The following is a 22,444-nucleotide window of genomic DNA, read 5'->3' on the forward strand; positions in this document are numbered from 1 at the left end:
CTGATTATTTTGGACGAACCTGTTAACTCTTTTTTTATGAAGTTTGTGTATTTTTTTTGATGAAGCGAACCTGTTAACTATAGGATTATGTCATGTTTTTAAAGTTAATTAAATTTAGGAGTTAACTCTATGTATCAACCTTTGTCGAAAAAAAAAGAAGCTCTGGATCAAGCAATTATTTCACATTAAGTGTGTTTTCTAATTTACATTGTTTTTTTTTTAATCTTCTAGTTTAAGTGTTTGTTTGTTAGAGAAATAATATGCCTTTGTTGCACTCTAATATGTCTTTGTTGGCCAAAGCTAAGTGATAATTAACCATTAACTCGGATTATTTTTTTAAAACCTCACCAACAGTCAACACACCACAATTTTTGTTTGAATCACAAGCAATGCATTCAATGAATTTTGGACTATTACACAGTTTAATATCATACAAATGGAATGTCTTCAGACCTCAACATCAAAATAGGACTTGTAGGGTATTACAAAATTGGAGCTACTTGACACATGTCAGCAGATGGGAGCATTGTAATGGGTGACCTTACAGCACACAAATTTGTCTTGTACCCATGTTCTGCAGGCTGCAGCATGCTTTCACAGACATTATCCTTCAAATTTCACCAGCGCGCAAACCAAAATTCCATCAGATGGCTCGGCGCCTTTTAGAGAACCATGTTAAACCTGCATTTTTTAATTGCATTTATGAAATAAAAATTAAAATAATAAAATTGTGATCTGCTTTTCATTAATTGATATGCATGATAATGGAAACTAATGGTGTCCTGCACCCTATCTCCAAGGCTAAATTAATCTCAAATATGGAATGTTTTGAAAACCACTACCCTGCTCTGCATTTAATGTCCACTTTGCAATACAACCTATCCTCAAATCAAGTCACAGCTATTTGTTTTATCTTGGTTTTCGGGTGTCAAACATTGATTACGTTTGAACCTTTTAAACCGGTGATATCTTATTTTTTCTTGGGAAGGGAAAAAGTAAGCAAAACCCTTGAGAATCGAGGTCCGGGAGTTGTTTTCGCTACGGGAAGGTGTTAGGCACCCATAACGACTATAGTAACCTATAGGAACCGTCTTTAATTTCTACGTGCGCGCTTTATTTTTAAATGCTATTTTGAAAGTGTTATTAAGCCTAAAGAGTTTCTAAGTGAAGAATTGGAGGGAGAAGAATGTTTTTGGTTTTTTATTTTAGTTGAATTGAAGGAATTTTGTTCCTTGCCTACGTACCCGATTAAGGGATCAAATCCACCGTAGTTCTCTCTCAAAAAATGTTTTTGTTTTTGTTGGTTGATTTTAAGTTTGAAAATGGATTTTGGAAGAATAGAAAGAGGCCTCAAGGGCATGAGATTAGGAAATAGTGAGGTTGGATTAGTGAATTGCAAAAGAAGTCAAAGTTTGATTATTTTCATTGAAATTTGATTAAGAAAATGGAAAAGAAAATACAATGGGATATTGGATCCCAAGGTTTATTTGGAAAAGGTTTGAGTGAAGTTGTTCACATTTGTTTGAAAAATTGATTTTTTCTAAGTATGAGTCCTAGGCATTCATCTAAGCATACAATCCTAAACATACATCTAAACATGCATATTCTAGCTACTTAGTGATGTGTGTGCATGTGTCGGTGCTTGTGTCGGTGTACATCATTAGAGTCCATTGTCCTTTACATCATACCCTAGATACATTCTATGGCCTCTTTGCCAAGAAATTAAAAGCATGAAAGAATATTACAAAATTTCCTAAGTGTTTACATTCTAACTTTTGGTACAAATTAAATTGCAAGAAAGAAAATAGAGATGAAAATGGGATGTAATGATGATGCTTATGGTGAATATGAAATATGAAAGGAAAAGATTAGTAGCATAAGGCAATATCAAAGAAATGAAGTAAGAGAAATATTAGAATGTAAAAAGGTAGAAAATAAGTGCAAACATGGCCAAAATTTGTTCATAAAATGCAAGAACCAAGTGACCTATAATCCTCACATTCCAATTACATTTTTAAAGTTTAGAAACAAGCTTGGAATGGGAATTAAGGCTACTTGATCTACTTGACATTTTAAAACAAGTTTTGAAACATATTTACATTATTTAACTACTTAATGACTTGTAAGCTAAGTAACCTACCAAAATTCACAATTATGCAACAAAATTAAACACAAACAGTAGCTAAAATCCTATGAATTCAAGTGGCATAGGTCACCAACATTCATCAAGATATTTGGATTAAAATCAAGCAAAGATACACTTATTTTTAGCACAAAATATAACAAAAATAGCAAGAAAATTGACACCTAATTTTTTAACCAATTTTGACATGTAAAAATTACCACAAAATGCTACAAAATTATCAAGAAACCTATATGAATTTTTTAGGAAATTTTTTAAGGTTTTTTGGACTAAAAAAATGCAAGAAAATTATTAATTCTAACAAAAATAAGAAAAAAAGATTCAATTATTTTTCAGAGGCTTTAGCACAAAAAAAAAATATCACAAAAATGTTAAAGAAAATATCAAGAACACATTAGAAAAAATATTAGAAATTTTTGTGAAGAAATTTGGACTGGTGAGGGTGTGAAAACACAAGACTGTGCGACAAATAGCAAGAAAACAAGCAAAATACAGAAAAACCCAAAGAAACGACCCAGGCCCAAACACAGGTTGGATTTGGATCATCCAAGGGCCTTGGAGGCGTTGGATCGATCCAGAACCTCTAAAACCCTAGATCCAACGGCTTCAAAGCAAGGGGAACATGGACCTGCAGTGCACGCGCGCGCGTGGAATCACAGAGCTAGTATATAAGCAAAATACAAAGGAATCCCTCACAATCCTCACTTCTTTCTCTCTCTACAAAGTTCTTAGAGAGAGAGAGTCTGCAGACTCTCTCTTCTCCGACCTAAGGCCGGTCATCTTCAACCTTCCTCCGACGCGGTGGCCGGCGGTGGCGCCGCCGCGTCGGAGCCCTAAACCGCCCAGAACTCAGACTTAAACACATGTTTCTATAGCTCCTGACCTCCTCTCTTCGATTTCGAGGCTCATTTTTTTCAAAGGACTTGCAAATCGACGTAGATCGGGGAAAAATTAAACACGACGTTGATGTTCTTTTGCTTTTAGCTCTTTTCAAACGATGTTTTTGAAGAAAGATTTTCTGTGACACTCCTTTCTACGTCGATTTGCGAAGAAAAAGCACGTATATGAAACAAGTTGCTATGATTGATAACGAAAGAGCGAAAACAGGATGGGAAGAAAGATTTGGTACCTGAACGAGAGAGAGGACGAACTCTTCGGAGGTTTTTCTTCTTTTGACTTCTGTGAACTTTTCGATCTGCTTCTCTTCTTTACGCTCTTGCGTTGATGCTTCAGTTCTTGTGTTGAAACCCTAGGGTTTCAGATTTTGTTGTGCTTCTGTGCTGGCTTCTGCGATCCTCTTCTTCTCTTCCTCGATCTCTTTCTCTCGTGATCGCAGATATGCTTGAATTGCGAGAGAACGGTTCGATGATGATGATTCTTGGAAAAGAATCACTGAGAACCTTCAATACTTGTTGAATTAGGACTGATTTGGTGAAATGTTTGCTGAATTCGTTTTGCTTGTGGCTGAATCGATGGAAATTGGTGCGAATTTGAAAGGATTTGTGTGTATTGTGATTCTGGAAAAGTGGTTAGGGTTTGAAGATGATGAACTTGTTCATCATGTTCTTGAATTTTTTTGAGAGTTTGTTACGGTTTTGATCTGTTCTGAGCAGAGAGAGAAATTGTGAAGTGTTTGTGATGAGGTGTTGGAATCTGAATGGCACTGCAATGATTGGGGCCTTTTATAGGCTGCCAAGTGTAGCTTCTGGACCAATAGAATATTGCCACTTGTACTGGACCTTGTAACAAACTTTTGGACAGATGGACAAATGAGCAACTGACACGTGTACAGACCTGATGACTTGGACAAAAGGACTAAAAGACAATTTTTAGGAATTTTAGGACTAAAAATAAAAAATAAAATGAATTAAAATTGGTAATTGGAAAATAACGTAAAGTGGAACGAATAAAATTGACAAAACGGACTAAAACGAACCAATGGCCTAAATGAGGTACTTTAAAGTAACCTCTCTCTGCCGAAATTTCGTGTGAAATGACCAAAATGCCCCTAGGGCTAAAAACGACTAAAAATGACTCAGATGCAAATTAAAATGGATTTTTAACAAGGAAAATGAAACAAAGACTTATACAAGCAAGATTAAAAGACTCAGAGACAACTTCTAGGATTTAAACAGTGACTTGACATTTGAAAAGACTAAAATGCCCTTTAGGGGCAAAATTGACTCAAAGATGACTTCAGATGCAAATTTTGAAATGGATTTTGACATAGAATGAAACAAAGACTTATTCACACTACTTGAAAGGACTTCAAACAAAATTTTGAAAGACTGAGAGACACTTGACATAGGAAATGACCAAAATACCCTTACATGTGAATTTTGCAAATAACAATTGAAATAAAATGCAGAGAAAGATGCAACTGATCAGAGATAGTTCAAATAGCTCGTAATGCAAGAAAAGAAAAATTGAGCTAGTATTTTTAGGTCCAAAATTAGGGTATAACAGCTGCCCCTATTTAAGTTTCTTTGTCCGGAGAGTCAAGAGACGAAGTCTTAGAGTTGACGGGACGAAGATACTTAAATATTAACATTTGCACTGTTTTTGGACGTAAAAATACGCTTTCAGATTTTCAAAAACATGAATGTTATGCAATATTTGATTATGAATGCAAGACAAACAACTGGAGTCTATGGAACCTATCATGTCACTGGGGATTCAGATAGACACTGACAGGGTAGACAAGCCAGGAAGTAGAAAATAGGGTACAAGTTGTTCTTTGGGTCGAACTAGTCACTTGACCAAGGAATACAAAAACACGGGATAGGTGCAAGCTGTTCTAGGGATTGAACTTGGCACTTGACCGGAAACATAGACATATAGGCAGATACAAGCGGTTCTTTGGATCGAACTTGACACTTGGTTGAAGATACAGACAGATAGGCAGACACAAACTGTTCTTTTGGATTGAACTGGCCGTTTGGCTGGAGACATAGACAAAAGGGTTGATACAAGCTGTTTCTTTGGATCGAACTTGCTTGTTGGGTTATCACCACATCATGTGGGAGAGTACAGACTGTTCTCTTAGAACGAACTTGTCGTTTGACCGATAACAAAGCATAAGCTGGGTACAAACTGTTCTTCAGATTGAACTTGCCGTCTGACTGATAATAGAGCATGAGCTGGATACAAACTGTTCTATCGAACTTGCCGTTTGACCAATAACAAAGCATAAGCTGGGTACAAACTGTTCTATCGAACTTGCCGTTTGTCCGGAAGCACAGGCATACAAGCAGGTACAAGTGGTTCTTTTTTGGATTGAACCCGGCACTTGACCAGCAATGAGATACCAATTGAAAGTCTGGCTTAACAAGATACCAATTGAGGGTAAATTGTTATTGACTTGATTTGAAAAATAGACATGACCATTTTTGTTGGCCCAAGAGTAAATTGAGAGTAAATTGACATTGATTTGAGTTGAAAAATTGACATGACCATTTTTGTTGGCCCAAGAGTAAATTGACATTGATTTGAATTGAAAATTGACATTGGCAGAGACATAGACATAGACATTGAAATTGGAATTGAAATTGACATTGACATGGAAGTTGGAATTGAATTTGACATTGGATATTGGAAAGTTGCAATTGACATTGAGATTGGATTGAAATTGGAATTTGACATTGAAATTGGATTGAAAATTGACATTGACGTTGTCATTGGATGTCAACATTGGAATTGAAAGATTGACATTGACATTGTCATTGGATGTCAATACTGGAATTGAAAGATTGACATTGACATTGTCATTGGATGTCAATACTGGAATATGAGATTGACATTGACATAGTCATTGGAATTGAAATTGGAAATTGACATTGGAATTGGATTGAAATTGGAATTGAAGATTGACATTGACATTGTCGTTGGATGTCAACATTGGAATTGGAGATTGACATTGACATTGTCATTGTATGTCAACACTGGAATTGTTATTGAAGTTGAGATTGCTTTGAATTTTGACAATTGAAATTGAATTGGATTTGACAGTTGAATTTAAAATTGGAATTGACAGTTGGAATTGAGTTTGACAGTTGAAACTTTGATTGAATTTGGCAGTTGAAAGTTGGATATGCAACATGTATGTATGATATAGCAAGATTATTGGATGCATGAGCACGTAAAATGCATGATTATGCATGTATGAATGCTTGAAATGCATGATTGGTTGGCAACTTGGCAGAGAAATTTCACAAAGGCAGACAAGACATTGGAAGATTGGGCACGTAGTGGCTCGTGCTGCAACATATTCACAGGGAAAAAACCTCTTTGGAGATACCGTCGTTGGGAGACGTATCGAAACCATGGCTGAGGGCAATAAAACTTGTAGAAGAGGGACCTTCGGAAAGTCCGTGGATACAGGTCGCCGTTGCTAGGCGTGTCAGTGCTGGGTAAACATTGGATGTTCGCATCTGTGGTCAATGCTTTTTCAATATTTCATTCTTTCATTTTTTCATTTTCAAACCCCATTTTTGCCTGAACCGCCCTTTCGGGTTTTCGATTCACCGGGGGATAAGATTCTTTTCCTTGCCCCATTTTTGCCTGAATTGCCTTCATAGGTTGTCAATCAGCGGGGTGCTCATTTTTGCCTAAGCCGCCCTTTCGGGTTTTCAACTTAGCGAGCTTTTTTATCTTCATTTTTTCTTTTCATTTCATTCTGTTTTTTCATTCTTGCCATTGACCACAGATCATCCCGGGGAGTAACCTGCTTGTAACATGTTATTGAAATAGACATTGACACTCATTCATTCATGCATGTTTCATTGAAATGTACCCTGTTGCTCAGGTTTGCTTTCAAAAATAGACAGGAAAAGATTTTTCAATTTTCAAAGATGTTTGTTTCAGACATTGACATTATCAAATAGAAGGAAAATATTTTGTATATAGCATTGAAAGTAGAAAGAAAAATAGAATTTCAAACAACAGAAAGGCTCAAATTGATGTAGAAGAGTGAAAGTCAGCCAAGGGCACGACTCCACGGATTTACAAAGCTTGGAAAATGGTAATTTTATTGGTTGGTGATACATTGAACACGATGACCGCTATATTTCATAGAAATTTTGAATTCACAAGTACAGAAGCCTCTGGTGAAGACGATCATTGACAGTTGCAGATGTCCCAAGGGGTGATGGTGATTTGCCAGATGTAGTTACTTGTCTTTATTGTCAACCTCATTTTTGCATGAACCGCCCTTTCGGGTTTTCGGCTCATCGAGGCGCTCATTCTTGCCTGAGTTGCGTACAATCTCAGCGAGCTCTTTCATATTATTTTTTTTGTCCCTAACTTTTGCCTGGATCGCCCTTTCGGGTTTTCGATCCACCGGGAAGCGCATTTTTGCCTAGGCCGCCCTTTCGGGTTTTCGACCTACCACGCTGTTCTTTTCTTTCTAGACAAAGTATTTCTTGACTATATCGGCATTAACAGGATTTGGGAGTTCAACACCATCCATGTGCGTAAGAATCAAAGCACCACCAGAGAAAGCCTTCTTGACAACATAAGGACCTTCATAGTTAGGTGTCCACTTGCCCCTTGGGTCGGGTTGCTGACTTATCCTTCTTTTCAATACAAGTTCGCCTTCCTTGAATTCTCGAGGTCGGACTTTCTTGTCAAAAGCATTCTTCATTCGAACTTGATACAACTGTCCATGAGTCATAGCATCCATACGTTTCTCTTCAATCAGATTCAATTGATCATACCGACTTTGACACCATTCAGCCTCAGTTAATTTGGCTTCCATGATTACTCGAAGAGATGGAATCTCCACTTCCAGAGGGAGAACTGCTTCCATGCCATATACCAGAGAGAAGGGAGTTGCCCCGGTTGAACTGCGCACTGTAGTACGGTAACCATGCAAGGCAAAAGGTATCATTTCATGCCAGTCTTTGTAAGTAGTGACCATCTTCTGAACAATCTTCTTGATGTTCTTGTTAGCGGCCTCAACTGCACCATTCATCTGAGGTCTATAAGGAGAAGAGTTGTGATGTTCAATTTTGAATTCTTCACATAAAGCTTGCATCATGCTATTGTTCAGATTGGAACCATTGTCAGTGATGATCTTGTTGGGAACACCATATCGACAGATGATGTTATTCTTGATAAACTTGACAACCACTTGCTTGGTCACATTTGCATAGGAAGCAGCTTCAACCCACTTGGTGAAATAATCAATTGCCACTAGAATGAAACGATGTCCATTGGAAGCCTTTGGTTCGATTCTTCCGATCATGTCAATGCCCCACATAGAGAAAGGCCATGGGGAAGAGATAACATTGAGAGCGTGTGGAGGCACATGAATCTTGTCAGCATAAATTTGACACTTGTGGCATCTCTTGGCGTGTTTGTGGCAGTCACGCTCCATAGTTATCCAGTAATAGCCGGCTCTTAGCAGTTTCCTTGACATGGTGTGGCCCGAAGCGTGGGTCCCAAAGGTACCATCATGCACATCATGCATCAACTTCTCAGCTTCTTGTTTGTCAACACATCTCAGCAAGACCATGTCATAGTTCCTCTTGTATAGGATTTCTCCGTCCAGAAAGAATCTACTAGCCCATCGTCTCAAAGTCTTTTTATCCCTGTTGGAAGCACCAGGTGGATATTCACGATTCTGCAAGAATTGTTTGACGTTGTAATACCAAGGCTTTTTATCATTCCCATCTCTATCAGCTTGATCTGGCATGTTTTCAATAGTAAACACATGAGCGGGTCTATCAAGACGCTGCACTTTGATTACGGGCACATCATTCCAGTGGTTGACACGAAACATGGAAGACAGAGTAGCAAGAGCGTCAGCCATCTGGTTTTCATCCCGAGGGATGTGGTGCAGCTCAACCTTGGTAAAATATGTCAACAGACGTCTTGCATAGTCACGGTATGGGATTAGTTTCTCATGATGAGTCTCCCATTCACCCTTTATCTGATTAATAACAAGTGCAGAATCTCCATAGATGTCAAGGTGTTTGATTCTCAGGTCAAGGGCTTCTTCAATGCCCAAGATGCATGCTTCATATTCAGCTATGTTGTTTGTGCACTCAAAAGTTATTCGAGCGGTGAAAGGAATGTGGTGCCCCTGTGGAGTTACAATGATGGCTCCAATTCCTTTACCATAAGCATTAACAGCACCATCAAACACCAATCCCCATTTGCTATTGGGATCCGGCCCTTCATTGATCAGTGGTTCTTCGCAGTCTTTTGCTTTCAGATACATAATCTCTTCATCAGGGAAATCAAACTTAATTGGCTGGTAATCATCAAGAGGCTGGCAAGCAAGATGCTCAGCAAGGACGCTTCCTTTGATTGCTTTCTGAGCTTTGTACACAATATCATATTCAGACAACAACATTTGCCAACGTGCGATCTTTCCAGTAACAGCAGGTTTCTCAAAGATGTATTTGATTGGATCCATTCGGGATATCAACCAAGTTGTATGATTCACCATATAATGACGCAGGCGTTTGGCAGCCCAAGCTAAAGCACAACAGGTCTTTTCAAGCATTGTATACCGAGTCTCACAGTCGGTGAACTTCTTGCTCAGATAGTAGATAGCATGCTCTTTCTTACCAGTCTCATCTTGCTGACCGAGAACACAACCCACTGAATCATCTAACACTGACAGATACATAATCAAAGGTCTTCCTTCCACTGGTGGGACGAGGATAGGTGGTTCCAACAGGTATTCTTTAATGCTATCAAAAGCTTCCTGGCATTCATCATTCCATACAACAGGCTGATTCTTTCTGAGTAATTTGAAAATTGGTCCACAAGTAGTAGTCATGTGAGATATGAATCTTGAAATATAGTTCAGACGTCCGAGGAAACCTCTGACTTGCTTTTCAGTTTGAGGGGCCGGCATCTCTCTGATGGCTCGGACTTTGTCAGGATCAACTTCAATGCCTCTTTGACTGACAATGAAGCCTAGCAACTTTCCAGATCTTACACCAAATGTGCATTTATTAGGATTCAATCGCAGCTTGTACTTTCTCAATCTTTCAAACATCTTTTTCAGATACACAACATGTTGCTCTTCATCACTTGACTTCACAATCATATCATCCACATATACTTCAATCTCTTTGTGAATCATATCGTGAAACAGAGTTGTCATACCCCTTTGATAGGTAGCACCAGCATTTATCAGGCCAAATGGCATAACTTTATAACAGAACGTTCCCCACGGAGTGATGAAGGACGTCTTTTCTCTATCTTCAGGTGACATTCGTATCTGGTTATAGCCAGAGAAACCATCCATGAAGGAGAATACTTTGGATTGAGCAGTACTGTCAACAAGCACATCAATATGAGGCAATGGGAAGTTATCTTTTGGACTGGCTTTATTCAGGTCTCTGTAATCAACACACATTCGTACTTTCCCATCTTTCTTTGGTACTGGTACGATATTGGCAATCCACTCAGGATATTCAGCTGTCATGAGGAAACCCGCATCAATTTGCTTCTGTACTTCAGCCTTGATCTTAAGAGCCATGTCTGGACGAGACCTTCTCAATTTCTGTTTGACAGGAGGACATTCAGGCCTTGTCGGTATCCGATGTTCCACAATCTTGGGATCTAGACCCGGCATATCTTCATAGGACCATGCAAAGACATCTGGATAATCATGGAGAAGCTGAATGATCTTCTTTTTCACTTCTGGCTCAAGTGCAGCACCAATCTTGATCTCTCGCTTGTTTTCCTCAGTACCCAGGTTGATAAGCTCAATTTCTTCCTGGTGAGGCTGAATGGCTCTTCTTTCTTGCTCAAGCAGTCGAGTGATCTCATACGGTATCTCTTCATCATTATCATCCTCATCTTCAGCTTCATATACAGGGAATTCAAAATTTGGAGGAACCATAGGGTCACTGTGTTCAACGGGTTTATTATGGTTCAATCTGCATAATATGATTGGGATGATTTTAGAAAAATGTTTTTCATGCAGATTTTTGAAATTAATAAGAAAAATACAGATGTTTTGGTTTTTTCTGGCATTACCATTATTTCCAAGAAAAAGGCACTAAAAAGTAAAAAAAACAAAGAGTCGTGAGAAAAACGACAACTTTTATTGATAACGGCAATGCCGAAACAAACACGCCCTTACAAAGATATCACTTTCGCCTTGGGCAGAGCGAAAGGATTGTTATTTTGAAAACAAAAGACATGAGCAACAAAACACATTACATGGAAGCATGCATGACTAAAGGAACATCAATGGCTTCCCAATTTCTCACAGTGCCTCCTGGTATAACAAAGGTAGGCACGTAACCACCTCCAGCAGCATCTTCAGTAATAGCATTGATGAACCCAGCACTGTAGAAAGTTCCCTTTGAAACAGCAGATGTCGGGGAGAATCCAAGGCCTTCTTTACGCTTGTTTTCCAAGATCTGAATCACCTTGCCCCAGCCAGCAGCTTGCCCTGCTTGAACAGCCTTCTGGGCATCTTTCAGTGAGGCCATGCTAGCACCAGCCCTCCGGGGCTCTGCACCCTCAACAGTCAATCCTTGAAACGACGTTCCTTCTGCGGACCCTGCTTCAACACAAGAGAATGATGATATTTGGCTAACCAGGAATGCCTCCTCACCATATACAGTGACAACCTTACCATTCTTCATGAACTTGAGCTTCTGATGCAAAGTGGAAGTTACTGCTCCAGCGTCATGGATCCATGGTCTTCCGAGGAGACAGCTGTAAGAAGCATTGATGTCCATGACTTGGAAAGTTATTTGAAATGTCTCGGGACCAATGGTAATTGGCAAGTCCACTTCCCCGAGAACATCTTTGCGGGATCCATCAAAAGCTTTAACCAGATAGCTGCTACCCCTCAGAGAAATTCCATGATGGCTCAATTGCCTTAGCGTTGATTCAGGCATTACGTTCAGAGATGATCCAGTGTCTACCAACACGTTGGATATCAGGTCAGACCCACAATGCACCGAGATATGTAGAGCCAAGTTGTGGCGTTTCCCTGCTTCGGGGAGCTCATCATCACCAAACCCCAAGTTGTTGCAGGCAGTAATATTGCTCACTATCCCATCAAACTGATCTACAGAGACTTCGTGGTCAACATAAGCTTGTTCAAGTATCTTCATCAACACCTTTCTGTGAGCTTCCGAGCTCATGAGCAGAGACAAAATTGATATCTTTGATGGGGTTTGTAGTAGCTGATCAACAATCTTATAGTCACTTTTCTTGATAAGCCTCAGGATTTCGTCCAGATTGGACTCTTCAATGGATTGGCCTGCTGGGCCGGTGTTCTTGTCAACAGGAGGAGCGACTGGTGGAGTTACCGTAGCAATGGGTGTGACCACCTGTCTTTGAAACAAAGGTGGACGGACTTTCCCGCTTCTGAGAGCTGTAATTTCACCGGCAACATTGTCAATTGTAGCTGGGGATACCAGAGGTACTTCCACCCCATTTTCAACCATGGTTGCATTGTATTTGTAGGGAATTGCTTTGGTAGAGGTATAAGATACCGGACCAGGTAGCCTGATCACCAAAGGCTCAACATTCTTTGCCTGAGATACACTTTCAACAGGAGAGTCATGGAACACTGGCACAATCACACATACATCACTGGCAATCAGGTACTTGTCATCCATCAGGCTCTGGATATCATTTTGCACAACACAACAGCCCATAGGATTCTGCAGACATTCCGAACAAGAATCATGATCATGTTTGAACAGATAAGCCTGGCAGAGCTTGATTTGTAGAGGTACCAAGGGAGTAACGACATTGCGGACATCCAACATGGGACCCTCTTGAGGAACGGGAATCCTTTCAAAGGCCTCAATCATATTGACAGCAGCATGGTTTGGAAGCGGGTTGTCAAGGACGTGAGGAACACTGTTCTCAAAAGTCAACCGTCCCTTTTCTATCAGATCTTTCACAATATATTTCAGAGCAAAGCAATTTTCAATATCATGGCCTTGAGCACCCTGATGAAATTCACATGTTAGGTCCTGACGGAACCTAGGAGGTAATGGATTAGGCGGAGGCTTGCCTGGTCTAGTGACACAGTGCCCCTTGGCCAGCAGAGTTGGGAGCAGCTCACCATACGACATTGGTATTGGTGGAAAAGAAGGCTTGGATCGGGGACCCTGTTGTTGCTGCCGTTGCTGTTGAGCAGGAGGCTGTTGTTGTACTTGCTGGGGGATGGCATTGACGGGCATTGGTGGTTGACCCGGTGGTAGAGGATATTGCTGATAGAATGGTGGGAAGAAAGGATGCTGAGAGTATTGCATGTAGTGGTAAGGCAGAGGTAGTTGCATGGCTGCTGCAGATGGATTACCAGACACCATTCCCACATCAGATTCTTTTCTCTTGTGATGACCATTACCGTACTTCTTTGGTGCACTGGTTGATGATTCACCTTTCTCGAGGACAATAATACCATCCCGGACAGCCTCTTCTAGTCGAGTGCCCATTGTAACCATATCAGAGAAGTTGTTTGGGGCAGAGACTATCATTCTCTCCTTGTATTCCTTCTTCAGAGTCTTCAAGAACGTTTGTGTTAACTCTTCCTCATCAAGTCGAGGAGAAACACGGGCAGCTGCCCCTCTCCACCTTTGGGCATATTCTCGGAAGGTTTCATCTGATTTCTGAGATAGGGCTTTAAGAGAGTCCCTGTTTGGCCTCAGACGGGTATTGAATTCATATTGTCCTTCAAAGGCAGCAGCAAGTTCCTCAAAGGTATGAATGTTGTCTTTGCTCAGACCAGTGTACCAATCTGCTGCATCATCTGTCAAGCTACTCTGAAAGCAATGGATCATCAGTGCATCATTGTCGGCATAGTTAGCCATCTTTCGGACATACCGGATAACATGGTTGTGTGGGCAAGAAGTCCCATTGTACTTGTCAAATTCTGGCTCTTTGAATTTCTTAGGAACCTCAAATCGGGATACCAAGCACAGATCACGAGTTTTAGCAGGAGCACCATTGTTTCCTCGGCTAGCCTTGACCTCACGGAGTTCTCCAGCCAACTCCCTTAACTGTTTCTTCATAGCTTCCATTGCGGGATCTTGTCCACGCGGAGTATCAACATCAATTACCTGTTGCACAGTGTGTACAATAGGGTCGGTAACAACGGTAGTCACCTGAGGCATAGCAGTAGACACCGGAATCTGTCCTTGACCAGCAAAACCAGAGACACCAGCGGCAGTATTAGGAGAGTAGTAAGCTGAGAGGCCATAAGGACGGCCGTTGGGCATAACAAAACGAGCATCAGTAGCCACAGTAGATAGTGGGATAGAGGGAATCACCTCAGCAGTAACTGGAATAGAAGTGGCTGGTTGTTCCTGTGAAGCCATCATAGCAGACATAGCGTCATGAGCCTTAGCCAAGTCTTCTTTCATAGCAGCCAATTCGGCACGGAGCTGAGCATTCTCTTCTTCAAAATTAGCCATCATCCTTCTCTTGTGAAATCTTGTCTGATGAATTCTATCTGGTTGGTAGACTTTGCGAACACGAGCCACTTTTTAGACTGCGGCGGACAAAACCAGGAGGCAATGAGCACGAGAGAAGTTTTTTTGTGGCCAATGAATGCATATGATGCGTGAAATGTGTAAATGCATGCAAAAAAAGACTCTTTTTGTGTTATCGAAGGGTTTTAGACAAATTATAAACTTGTAAACATTACTAAACAACAATTGACATAAACGGGAAACAAACAACCAACATATAGTTTTACAAGACAATTTCAACGTAAACAAAAGGAAATAACAAACAGGAAATGGAAGTCCTCAAGCATAGGAAGTGGAAGCGTCGTCCTCAGACTCAGACTCATAGTCGCAGTATCGTGCATAGAAGTCACGGGCCCCCCTAGCTCTCTTGGAGTCCCTCATAAGCAGTCTATCTTTCTCCTCAATCTCTCTCTTGGCCTTAGCTAACTCTTTCTTCAGTGTCAAGACCTCATGAGTCTGCTGCTCACCCTTTCCATCCAAAGTCATGATCAAGTTCTCAGCCTCATAGTATCTAGCCCTCCACTGACGCTTCTCCCGACTCTCCATAGCTAGATGCTCCTGATACATCTCCTGGGTAGGTGGGAGTAGAGGCAAAGGCATGGTAGGAACAGTTGCAGACACATATCTCATAGAGGGGTAAGGCATACCAGCCTCCTCGGCTCGGTTTATCACCCACTGTGTATAGGCCTCATGAGCAATACCGGACCTTACACCCATATGCTTTACTTCTTTCTTCCGAAGCTTAGTCCAAGCATGCATGAAATCTTCTCTAATTCCGGTGGGAGCATTGGAGTAGTGAAAGAAGTAAGGAGCCGTAGCAAGATTGATGGGCTTATCTCTCATCGGGAAACCAAACTGTCGCAAAGCAAGCTCCGGGTTATAGTTGATTCCACCCCGGGTACCAAGAAGAGGTACATTAAGAAACTTTCCGCCACCGAAGATGATTTCCTTGACCCTAGAAGCGGGAGTGAGCCAAACCACTTCATTAGGAGTGAGAGCCATAATCCTCTGTGAAATAGACCAATTCCTCGGATTGTCGTGGAAAGACTGCGGAAGGTGCGAAATAAACCACCTATAGAGGAGAGGCACACAACAAAGAATGTATCCACGACCTTTGCTGGAACGATCGTGAATAGCATGGTATGTGTCAGCTAGCAAAGTAGGAACCGGATTCTTGGAGTGGAAGATCATAATAGCATTCATGTCCACGAAGCCATCAAGATTCGGAAAGAGAATAAGCCCATAGATGAGAAGTGCAAGAATAGCCTCAAGAGTGTCCTGACAAGTGGTATTGAGGTTGGCCTTCCCAAGAAGATACTCTGAAGTGAACCCTCGAATATGTGCCTTAGTGACAAGATTCTTGGAGACATCGGTGGTCTTGAGATAGAGATCCTTAGCAATAACCAATGGAGGAAGAGGATCCTCAGGTCCTGAGAAAGGTATCCCCTTAGCAATAGATAAACCCATCAAGGAAGAATAAGCCTCTAGAGTAGGCACCAACTGAAAGTCTGGAAAAGTGAAGCACCGATACCCCGGATCATAGAATTGCACCAGAGTGTGCACGAGCTTCTCATCCACATTAGTATGGAGAATAGGGAGTAAAGCCCCATAACGGCGTCGGAAACCAGTCGGATCCTCGATCTTGAGTGCCAAATCCCTCAAACTAGCCAAATCCACTTCCTTGAACTTGTAGGACTTAGTCATCTTCATGCCTACAATGTTTACAAATTCAACTTGTCTAAGCCCTTCGATAACAATGTATGGAAAAAGTTTATGCATGTATGCATGTATGCATGAATGCATGATTAGGTTCAAGTTCGGAGAAAACATGGTGGGTTTGAAGTTCAAAGTCGAGGAGTCATGGGTGGACACGGTGTCCGGTGAAACTAGGGCTTTAGGATAATAGTAACCGGGTTCTAAAAAGGTTCCCAAGTTGCAACCTCTCCGACGTATCTCATGGTGCCACGAGACAACTCTCGCTCCATGATTATACGTGGAAGGTCTAACTTGAGTGTAGTATCGCGTGACGACTAAAACTCGAGACAACACCCGGTTTAGCCTCCGCACTACATCCTAGAAAATGGCCATGGATGGGTTTGGTTATCTACGGTTCATAGCGTCATAGAACAATTAGAAGCAAAGTGCCTAAACGCGACGTACACGCGCCGACAACATCACCCCCAAAATGCCTCAGCTATGTGGGATTGATCGCATAATCCAAAACACGAGGCAACCCCCGGAATGAATTGTCGATTATATCCCTCCTAAATCCTAAGTTCACTCAGCCCGGGTGCAGGACTTTTGATATTCTCACCCCACACGTTTGCAAGAAATTAAACATTTATTCACATAGGAAAGCAAGTAAAAGAAGCAAGTAAAAAAGAAGCGCAAGCGTGGAAATAAAGACTAGGCGTAACTCTCGAATCTCCCCAGTGAAGTCGCCAGCTGTTTTATCTTGGTTTTCGGGTGTCAAACATTGATTACGTTTGAACCTTTTAAACCGGTGATATCTTATTTTTTCTTGGGAAGGGAAAAAGTAAGCAAAACCCTTGAGAATCGAGGTCCGGCAGTTGTTTTCGCTACGGGAAGGTGTTAGGCACCCATAACGACTATAGTAACCTATAGGAACCGTCTTTAATTTCTACGTGCGCGCTTTATTTTTAAATGCTATTTTGAAAGTGTTATTAAGCCTAAAGAGTTTCTAAGTGAAGAATTGGAGGGAGAAGAATGTTTTTGGTTTTTTATTTTAGTTGAATTGAAGGAATTTTGTTCCTTGCCTACGTACCCGATTAAGGGATCAAATCCACCGTAGTTCTCTCTCAAAAAATGTTTTTGTTTTTGTTGGTTGATTTTAAGTTTGAAAATGGATTTTGGAAGAATAGAAAGAGGCCTCAAGGGCATGAGATTAGGAAATAGTGAGGTTGGATTAGTGAATTGCAAAAGAAGTCAAAGTTTGATTATTTTCATTGAAATTTGATTAAGAAAATGGAAAAGAAAATACAATGGGATATTGGATCCCAAGGTTTATTTGGAAAAGGTTTGAGTGAAGTTGTTCACATTTGTTTGAAAAATTGATTTTTTCTAAGTATGAGTCCTAGGCATTCATCTAAGCATACAATCCTAAACATACATCTAAACATGCATATTCTAGCTACTTAGTGATGTGTGTGCATGTGTCGGTGCTTGTGTCGGTGTACATCATTAGAGTCCATTGTCCTTTACATCATACCCTAGATACATTCTATGGCCTCTTTGCCAAGAAATTAAAAGCATGAAAGAATATTACAAAATTTCCTAAGTGTTTACATTCTAACTTTTGGTACAAATTAAATTGCAAGAAAGAAAATAGAGATGAAAATGGGATGTAATGATGATGCTTATGGTGAATATGAAATATGAAAGGAAAAGATTAGTAGCATAAGGCAATATCAAAGAAATGAAGTAAGAGAAATATTAGAATGTAAAAAGGTAGAAAATAAGTGCAAACATGGCCAAAATTTGTTCATAAAATGCAAGAACCAAGTGACCTATAATCCTCACATTCCAATTACATTTTTAAAGTTTAGAAACAAGCTTGGAATGGGAATTAAGGCTACTTGATCTACTTGACATTTTAAAACAAGTTTTGAAACATATTTACATTATTTAACTACTTAATGACTTGTAAGCTAAGTAACCTACCAAAATTCACAATTATGCAACAAAATTAAACACAAACAGTAGCTAAAATCCTATGAATTCAAGTGGCATAGGTCACCAACATTCATCAAGATATTTGGATTAAAATCAAGCAAAGATACACTTATTTTTAGCACAAAATATAACAAAAATAGCAAGAAAATTGACACCTAATTTTTTAACCAATTTTGACATGTAAAAATTACCACAAAATGCTACAAAATTATCAAGAAACCTATATGAATTTTTTAGGAAATTTTTTAAGGTTTTTTGGACTAAAAAAATGCAAGAAAATTATTAATTCTAACAAAAATAAGAAAAAAAGATTCAATTATTTTTCAGAGGCTTTAGCACAAAAAAAAAATATCACAAAAATGTTAAAGAAAATATCAAGAACACATTAGAAAAAATATTAGAAATTTTTGTGAAGAAATTTGGACTGGTGAGGGTGTGAAAACACAAGACTGTGCGACAAATAGCAAGAAAACAAGCAAAATACAGAAAAACCCAAAGAAACGACCCAGGCCCAAACACAGGTTGGATTTGGATCATCCAAGGGCCTTGGAGGCGTTGGATCGATCCAGAACCTCTAAAACCCTAGATCCAACGGCTTCAAAGCAAGGGGAACATGGACCTGCAGTGCACGCGCGCGCGTGGAATCACAGAGCTAGTATATAAGCAAAATACAAAGGAATCCCTCACAATCCTCACTTCTTTCTCTCTCTACAAAGTTCTTAGAGAGAGAGAGTCTGCAGACTCTCTCTTCTCCGACCTAAGGCCGGTCATCTTCAACCTTCCTCCGACGCGGTGGCCGGCGGTGGCGCCGCCGCGTCGGAGCCCTAAACCGCCCAGAACTCAGACTTAAACACATGTTTCTATAGCTCCTGACCTCCTCTCTTCGATTTCGAGGCTCATTTTTTTCAAAGGACTTGCAAATCGACGTAGATCGGGGAAAAATTAAACACGACGTTGATGTTCTTTTGCTTTTAGCTCTTTTCAAACGATGTTTTTGAAGAAAGATTTTCTGTGACACTCCTTTCTACGTCGATTTGCGAAGAAAAAGCACGTATATGAAACAAGTTGCTATGATTGATAACGAAAGAGCGAAAACAGGATGGGAAGAAAGATTTGGTACCTGAACGAGAGAGAGGACGAACTCTTCGGAGGTTTTTCTTCTTTTGACTTCTGTGAACTTTTCGATCTGCTTCTCTTCTTTGCGCTCTTGCGTTGATGCTTCAGTTCTTGTGTTGAAACCCTAGGGTTTCAGATTTTGTTGTGCTTCTGTGCTGGCTTCTGCGATCCTCTTCTTCTCTTCCTCGATCTCTTTCTCTCGTGATCGCAGATATGCTTGAATTGCGAGAGAACGGTTCGATGATGATGATTCTTGGAAAAGAATCACTGAGAACCTTCAATACTTGTTGAATTAGGACTGATTTGGTGAAATGTTTGCTGAATTCGTTTTGCTTGTGGCTGAATCGATGGAAATTGGTGCGAATTTGAAAGGATTTGTGTGTATTGTGATTCTGGAAAAGTGGTTAGGGTTTGAAGATGATGAACTTGTTCATCATGTTCTTGAGTTTTTTTGAGAGTTTGTTACGGTTTTGATCTGTTCTGAGCAGAGAGAGAAATTGTGAAGTGTTTGTGATGAGGTGTTGGAATCTGAATGGCACTGCAATGATTGGGGCCTTTTATAGGCTGCCAAGTGTAGCTTCTGGACCAATAGAATATTGCCACTTGTACTGGACCTTGTAACAAACTTTTGGACAGATGGACAAATGAGCAACTGACACGTGTACAGACCTGATGACTTGGACAAAAGGACTAAAAGACAATTTTTAGGAATTTTAGGACTAAAAATAAAAAATAAAATGAATTAAAATTGGTAATTGGAAAATAACGTAAAGTGGAACGAATAAAATTGACAAAACGGACTAAAACGAACCAATGGCCTAAATGAGGTACTTTAAAGTAACCTCTCTCTGCCGAAATTTTGTGTGAAATGACCAAAATGCCCCTAGGGCTAAAAACGACTAAAAATGACTCAGATGCAAATTAAAATGGATTTTTAACAAGGAAAATGAAACAAAGACTTATACAAGCAAGATTAAAAGACTCAGAGACAACTTCTAGGATTTAAACAGTGACTTGACATTTGAAAAGACTAAAATGCCCTTTAGGGGCAAAATTGACTCAAAGATGACTTCAGATGCAAATTTTGAAATGGATTTTGACATAGAATGAAACAAAGACTTATTCACACTACTTGAAAGGACTTCAAACAAAATTTTGAAAGACTGAGAGACACTTGACATAGGAAATGACCAAAATACCCTTACATGTGAATTTTGCAAATAACAATTGAAATAAAATGCAGAGAAAGATGCAACTGATCAGAGATAGTTCAAATAGCTCGTAATGCAAGAAAAGAAAAATTGAGCTAGTATTTTTAGGTCCAAAATTAGGGTATAACACTATTCATTCAACTCAAATAGTTGCAACTCAACTAAGTGGTGGTTGATAGAGGTAGAGATGAACACTGAAGACATGGAAACCAAAACAAAGGGGTATGATAACAAACAAGCAATTAATACGGTTAAGAATGGTGGTTGATGTGCATTTACTAATTTTTTTTTTTGCAGACATGATAATATTTCACATCTGGGTGAGGAGTTACACGTGGATGCATCTGTTTGTTCTAATATGGTATTCATTTTTTCGTTTTTAATTCAAGTTCCATGTAGATTGCATTAATGGCACAAAATTTACTCACCAATCATACTTTCAATGCAGTTGGGAAGCCAAACCAACGACCCTCTTCTTGCATTACTGAAGGAATCATTGCAGTTCCAAAAGGTATATATTCTGAAAATGATAAACACAATATAGGTTGAATACTTGCTACTTGAAAATGAAATAAACAGATGTGTGACCAAAAACTGTAAAAAGTGTTACAATAGATTTAGGCAAGGTGAAAGTTTAAACATGTTTGATAAACTGAAGATGTGCAGTGGATTGTCACCAATAACATGAAGTTTCTCTCCATTAACTTGAATCTGTTTGTTGACAATGATAAACTAATTAACACTCCCAAAGACATTGCTTATTTATTGGTTGTGCATGATATATTTTCAGGATTACGCTGATAGGTTAGATATGCTAAACGGCTGCTTCAACATAATCTGCAATAAACTAGATAGAATGGAAAGAAAGATGATAAGAATTGAAGAGCGTCTTGATTCTGAATCCACAACAGTTGTAAAACCCACTCCAAACGTCGACGAATATGACATGCCTCCTCAGCAACCCCCTGAAAAAAAATCACAAGAAGAAGTGATAAGTAATAAGAAATATGTCAAGAACAGCATTTTCAAAGGATCTGATGTGAGCGATGTTATCTTGGACCTTGAATCAGATGGAGATGATGCTACAGATGCCTGTACCTCCCAATTGAACCTAAATTTAACCCCATCAAGCCAAGTAAAAACCATAGGAAGGGCATTACGATTCAGTAGCTCTCCTCCCATTGCACCAAAAACAATGCCAACCTTTGGCAACCCCTTTCCTATGAAACCACCAGTTGCATATCATTCTCCATCCAATAAAACACAGAAATTGCAAACCTTTGGCTTTTCACCTACATTTAAAACACCAAAGGGATCATGCTTAGGGAACAAGTCAGAACCCCCTAGTACACCAAAATTACCAATCTTTCACACGTCACCTCCAAATAAAACACCACAAGTTCAAAAGAGGATGGAACCAACCATGGAAAATCCCCTTAAGAAAAAACAACGTTCGGTACCCTCCACTCCTAAGTCAAAAAGCACATTGAAGGTGAAAGAAGGGGCCACACAAAACACTCCTAAAGTTACCCCCTACTACTTATGGCCAGACCAAACAAAAGGTGCTCAAATTATTACATGTTGTAACATCATAATTAGAGATCCTAAGTACTATTAATCTAATTTTTGCTCTGTACATTTTCAGATGAAGTCAAACTTCAAAACAAGTGTAAAAATAGAACTATCTGATGAAGCCCATCACTTGGCTGCTTATGTGTTTCATCCCGATAAAGACATGGGGTATTTCACTTCTATTCACAATGATTGGTTTACATTCATTTTATATGACCATACATTATACACTGTCTATTGAA

The 22,444-nt window shown here is 39.7% G+C and overlaps 1 long non-coding RNA gene across 1 annotated transcript; it reads right to left on the reverse strand.

The window, feature by feature from the left end:
* Positions 1–301: 301 nt before the first annotated feature.
* Positions 302–22,328, reverse strand: LOC146919788 (uncharacterized). The gene is made up of 3 exons (XR_015010690.1): positions 21,691–22,328; positions 21,059–21,595; positions 302–681 (listed from the first exon to the last, which is right to left on the reverse strand). It is a non-coding gene; the product is annotated as an uncharacterized LOC146919788 (long non-coding RNA).
* Between the last annotated feature and the right edge of the window lie 116 nt (positions 22,329–22,444).

This window comes from Medicago sativa, chromosome 5 (assembly GCF_051527215.1).
Source record: "Medicago sativa cultivar Bolivia chromosome 5, Bolivia_mono, whole genome shotgun sequence".
NCBI lineage: Eukaryota > Viridiplantae > Streptophyta > Magnoliopsida > Fabales > Fabaceae > Medicago > Medicago sativa.